Below are 6,000 nucleotides of genomic sequence, written 5' to 3' on the forward strand. Positions count from 1 at the left end.
GGAGATAATATACATGCTTATTTGAAACAAACCAAACATTGCTATGATGATATCGTACACGCGCCAGATACAATGGCAAGATTTCATAGGCTGGTCGACCTCCATAACCAATTTGTCAAAACTATGGAGATGAAAGTCTGTTGTCCCGATTCTTAGAACAGGATTGAAATACAAAAAACTGTGAGCAGTGATCTGTTCATAGATTTACTAATTCCGCTTTGGGCTCAGTTCCAGGACACACAATGCTCACAGCATCATAACCATGTTAGCTTCAAACACGCTTCTACTATATGTGTAGATTTCGCGCCCCCTTATCGTCACATCACAAAATGCAACCAGGATGCTATAGCAAACCTAACGGATAGTTTGGTGGATAGTTTGGAGGTTAGGACTACTGATGAGAGATTTTGAAGTATGAAATTCATATTAAATACAGAGCAATCATTATGAATTAGAAGTAAATCACGCGAAGCGCGAAAAACATTTCAGTTGAGCTCAGCTTCGAGATCCTCGAGATCCCTTTCATGACCCCAAGGGGCACACGTCCACCAGGTTGAGACCTACTGCCTTGGAATTATCATGGTGAAATATACTAAGAAAAAGTTTAATCAAGTCCCTGCAATAATTCGATTTTTAGTACGCATTTTATCAATATTTTTAATAAGTTTCTCTAGACTCTCGCGGGCCGCACAGAACGGTGTTGCGGGCCGCATGCGGCCCGCGGGCCGTAGTTTGCCCACCCCTGCCTTAATGAGTATTCAGAACGAATTAACATTCTACAAATCATGTCAAATCCCGGAATTTGTGGCTGCGCTACGCGACGATGTTTGCTACTTATGTTCTCATAAATGTAGTGGCTTATTATAATTCATATAATACGAATTGCGCGTACTTTTAGATCGCCAATTTCCCGTTATTTAAAACACTGCCGTCACGCTTGCTAGGATTATTTTCAACAATTTTATCGAATTAGGTATCATATCCCGCAGCACACAGCGTATGAAAATCGAAGAAGGAGGCATTGAATATCACTTTTGATTGAGAGTGAGAGCCCCTTGTACACAAAATAAGTTTTGAAGCTTTGTTTACGAACTGAATAACTAAATATACTTGTCGGAATATTTCTTCATCGTATCATAAAGGATGATACTATCTCGTGCTGTGGTTCACAACCTCATGTATGAACGTAATATAATATGAGTTGCTTTGTTTGGAATATATTCATGTTAAAATTAATAACTGGGTACAGTACTAAATTCAATGTGAGCAGATATATATGCATCCAATTCTCAGTTGACTTACTTATAGTTACACAATGCACTACGACAAAATCCAATACCATTAATTTCCCCGTATTGTCAATAGCCGGTGTGAATTTGGGAGGGTTCGAACCACAGCCTTTGAGACCGTACCCGATTGTTGTTATAACGACCTTGATTTGCCCCTGAATATATCACACACAATTATTATATGGTTTATTATAGTCGAATGATGGTCTTCGAGCGCAATTAAAGCGCGAAATATTTCCAATACCAAAGCCCAAAAAAGACCGACTGAACTTTGACCTCTTACCAAGACCGAAACTGCTGCAACCCAAACCCCCAATCGGATAGCTCGAAGGGTGCACTAAATTATTTCGGTGAATGAACATAAATTAAACATTATGTTTTGACGACTTCCCTGCGGAAGAATACGCATAGTTATAGAAAATAGAAATAGGCATTTCGGCGTCGGCCATTACCACGCCACGACGATGTACGAAGACATATGAAGATACGGTGAATATGGGACTCCGAGAAGTGTGTCAAAAAAACGTCAGCGAGAAAACCTTAGCTAAAGAGGATTGCCCTCATGTTGAGCGTAAACTTCGATGTATATAAGTCTAATTGTCCATAGATGCTTAAATCGCTCGTGCCGAATGATCATGTCGTCACAATCTGCACCCCACAGGACAAGTAACATCCATCAGAGAAAATTGTTTGCCAGTGGCAAAATACCAATTTTGAATCGTGTGCTTACTTTAGTTAAATACGCTTATGCGTTTCAATATTTTTGACTATAGCGGACAAGAGGTAACAAAATAACATGTAACGATTTAATTGTACCAACGGGCACGCCCGAATATGTTCAATTATTAATTACGTGGCCTTCATTTACCAATACAACAGCTCACTCAGCGCTACTGGTAAATCTGATTACGTGGGCTGAGAGGATAAAAGTTTATAGTGACATATCTATGCAATTACAAACTATGTCATTCATGCATTATGGAGAATTTTGGCGCCTAGGGTGACCAGGCCACATAAACTTTGATGACCATCGAAATCGCGCGACGGGGTTCTTGGGGGCGAAGCCCTCAGGAGTTTGGTTTATCACGCTATGGGTTCCCAAGACAATCGTTTTTTAGGGGGGCTGACGAAGTGCTGTAACGGCCCTCCCTCTCTCCCATTGTCTTTATTACAGTCCTTACAACATGAAGTGGGGGTGCTGAAGCACGATAATTTTTGAAAGGGGGCGCTGGAGGAAAAAAGGTTAAGAACCACTGGTCTAGGGTATCATTCTCGCTTAGGGTGCGAGAGGTCCCGGGTTCAAATCCCGGACGAGCCCGTGTCAAGATCATAGTTCTTTAAAATTAACCACGATATCTATGAATTCAGGAGGTATTTTCCAATAAAACTTATAAAAATAGGTGTGCATGTACGTCCGTCGGCTCGTTGGTCTAGGGGTATGATTCTCGCTTCGGGTGCGAGAGGTCCCGGGTTCAAATCCCGGACGTGCCCGTATCAAGATCTTACCTTTTAAACATTAACCACGGTATCTATGAATTCAGGAGTTATTTCCCAATAAGATTTTTAAAAATAGGTCAGACTCTACGTCCGTCGGTTCGTTGGTCTCTAGGGGTGCGAGAGGTCCCGGCTTCAACAATTCTCCTAACAAAATCGATGACGAATCTATTGAAACTAACCTTGATTAATGTAAATGAATTATCAAATAGAATACAAGATCTGGAAGAATATATACAGACCTGCAAATGGCTATCGACCCTAAACCCGACCAAATCATGCGCAACGTATACACAAGCTCTCGAAAATAATGAAAACTATCCGATAATGCTCGATAAATTGTATTTATCGACCCGCAAAACCCAACTATTTCACCCACAACCTATCCCAAGCATCATAACCTCCCACCCCATCCCATAATACCAACCCTTCCTGAACCCCTATCACTCCCCCACGAATGCCCACCCAAATTATCCACCAACCATCATAAACGATAAAATAACGAGTACAAAGACCTAATATGAACAATACACGCATACGAACGCCAATTAGCGGCGGCTTCTGATACGACTTCAATTACAAATTCGCCTTCGACAACGACTGCGATAAGATGACCTGATGACGGGGACGAACCAACCCGAAAGAATTGCATTTATGAAATTGTTGCTGTTCTATGTATACATAATTGAATAAAAATCACAAAACGGTTCAAATCCCTGACGAGCGCGTTTGTTGAGGTTACTTTTTTCTTTGTGTATTTTAAATATCCCTGAACTCAAGAAATATTTCGAAACCAAAGCACTGAAATAAACCTATTAAGGGCGCATGTCGGCTCGTTGATCTAGGGCAGTGGTTTTAAACCTTTTTGTCGTCGCGGACCCACTTCGCACCGTAACGGACCCCCACGGACCCCACAAGTGTTTGTAGAAATTTAGCTCAATTATCGTACAACCGTCGTCTGTCTAGTGTAAATTTTAACTGTATGGTATAGGGACAAACAGAAACAAAATGACTATTCTTGAAATAACATTACACTATTTATGTAAAATTTCAGAAAACTTTTAATATTTTGAAGCGAATTCTGTAGCTGCATTTCTGAAAATACGCCCTCGAGTCTCAAAAATCCACGTCATCGATTTGATATGAACTGGTGCCGAAAATCCATTTCCAGAAAGATAGTGGAGAATGTAATAATTACGACGATACCTCCGGGTATGATCGCAACATATATTACACAAAAATGAGGAAACATATTTTTAATGAACATATAGCGTCAAGCCTAACGTCTGGCATCTCATCTTGAAGTTATTCCGGAATAACGGTTATGTATATCTCTGAAAAATGTATTTTTGCGGACAAATGTTTAAAAAACAACAACAAAACATCTCGAAACAGCAATATATTTAGGCTATATTGGCAATTTGGCAATTAAAATGAGTTTTCACAGTAGAATACTTCATCTCAGATGGCCATTCTGTTTATGTGGGCACCAAAGCAGTTACGGAGCGAAACTGACTCGTGATTTCTCTAAATAAAAAAAAATACAAATTATGTTCATCAACCATTTTGAAAAATTTGGAGGCTTCGTGGACACCCTGAAAATGCTTCACGGATCTCCAGGCGTCCGCGGACCCCCGTTTGAGAACCACTGGTCTACCGGTATGATTCTTGCTTGGATGGCGATAGGTCGCGGGATCAAATCCCAGACAAGCCCATCTGATGAGGACACTATATTTTTCTTTGTGCAGCCTAGTTGATATTCATTAATTCGGGAGATATTTTTAAACCAAAGCAATAAAAGTAAACCTATTAAGAGCTCATGTTCGCTCCTTGGTCTAGGCCAGGAGTATGATCTCGCTGTGGGCGCGGGAGATCGCGGGTTCAAATCACGTGTCAAGACTACAATTTTTTAATTAACCACGATGTCTGTGAATCAGGAGGTATTTCCAAATAAAACTTCTGAAAGTAGTTCAGACGACACATCCGCCGTCTTGTTGTTCTAGGGCATGAGCGTCCAATGCGTGGCCCGAGAGAAGGTTTTGAGTGGCCCGCGAGGTAATTTTCGGAATTAGTTATATCATCAAAAATGAATTGCTCCAATTGTGAACTTTCAAGGCCCGCCAAAAATTTGATTAGTCTGGTCGCGACACTTGAGATGTTGATGACTAAAATGTAAGTTCTGAGACATTGGTAGATACAGGGTCCAGTAACATTTTTAGTAAATCGTCGTACATTATGATAAAGTAGAATAGTAGTAAGTGAACCGTGATTTAGTTGTCACCTAATATATCTGATTGAGTCTAACTCTATTCGCAATTACGAGAGAAAGTCTTCTCACATTTGCGCTCGCAGAAAGACCGTCGACGATGAAATAGGCACAAAAGGATTGACCGAGATATGTAAACCGAGTCCAGCGGGCGGTACACAGCAGAGTATACCCTCGATATAGTCAAGTAGTAATATTATTTACCTAATTCATTTATAAGATTTAAAAAAAAATTCGTGCTTAGCGTGGCTTGTGGCTCGTACACTGACTTGTCAATTTTATTTGGCCGTTTCGCCGAAAAGGTTGGCCACCCCTGTTGTAGGTGTATCATTCTAGCTTAGGGGGCGAGAGGACCCGGGATCCGATTCCAACTGCTAATATGTCAGGAAAATTGTAGCCTTTGACAGTCTTGCAAAAATTACATGTGGCGGGCTATACTCATAATATTCCTTTATTGTCAAGTCATCGAGAGTTTAAAATATATAATTTTGATGTCTTCTAAGCTATTAGCAATTATTTCATTATGATACAACCCAGTGGTTCTTAACCTTTTTTCTCCAGCGCCCCCTTTAAAAATTTTCCTGGGTCTGGCGTCCCCCTATTTTAAGGAATGTAGTAAAAACACTGGGCAGGTGGTCGACGTCCGGTTTCGGGTTGGGATTTCACTACTAGACCATTCGACTAATTTATGGTATATTTGTATGTACTATTTCGGGATCAAATCCTGGTTGTTGTAACAACCATTGAGTATAAGGCCTACGGTCTCATAGCATTTGGTTCGAGATCGATGTACAGATCCAGAATTCTCCTCCGAGATTGGCAATATCGGGAAGTTAATTGTATTGGGTTTTGTTTTATTGCTTTGTATGACTACTAAATCAACTGACAATGTGGTATAGATTTGATCAAATTAAATTTAGTACTGCACCAAGCTCTCAACTTTAACATGAA

At 40.4% G+C, this 6,000-nt stretch overlaps 1 non-coding gene across 1 annotated transcript; it reads left to right on the forward strand.

Annotated features, from left to right (window-relative positions):
- The first annotated feature begins 2,708 nt into the window (after positions 1–2,708).
- Trnap-cgg (transfer RNA proline (anticodon CGG)) lies at positions 2,709–2,780 on the forward strand. Its single transcript has one exon. It is a non-coding gene; the product is annotated as a tRNA-Pro (tRNA).
- Positions 2,781–6,000: the final 3,220 nt, after the last annotated feature.

Source organism: Botryllus schlosseri, chromosome 8, assembly GCF_051294905.1.
Source record: "Botryllus schlosseri isolate E-star chromosome 8, Bs_hap1, whole genome shotgun sequence".
NCBI classification, from domain to species: Eukaryota; Metazoa; Chordata; class Ascidiacea; order Stolidobranchia; family Styelidae; genus Botryllus; species Botryllus schlosseri.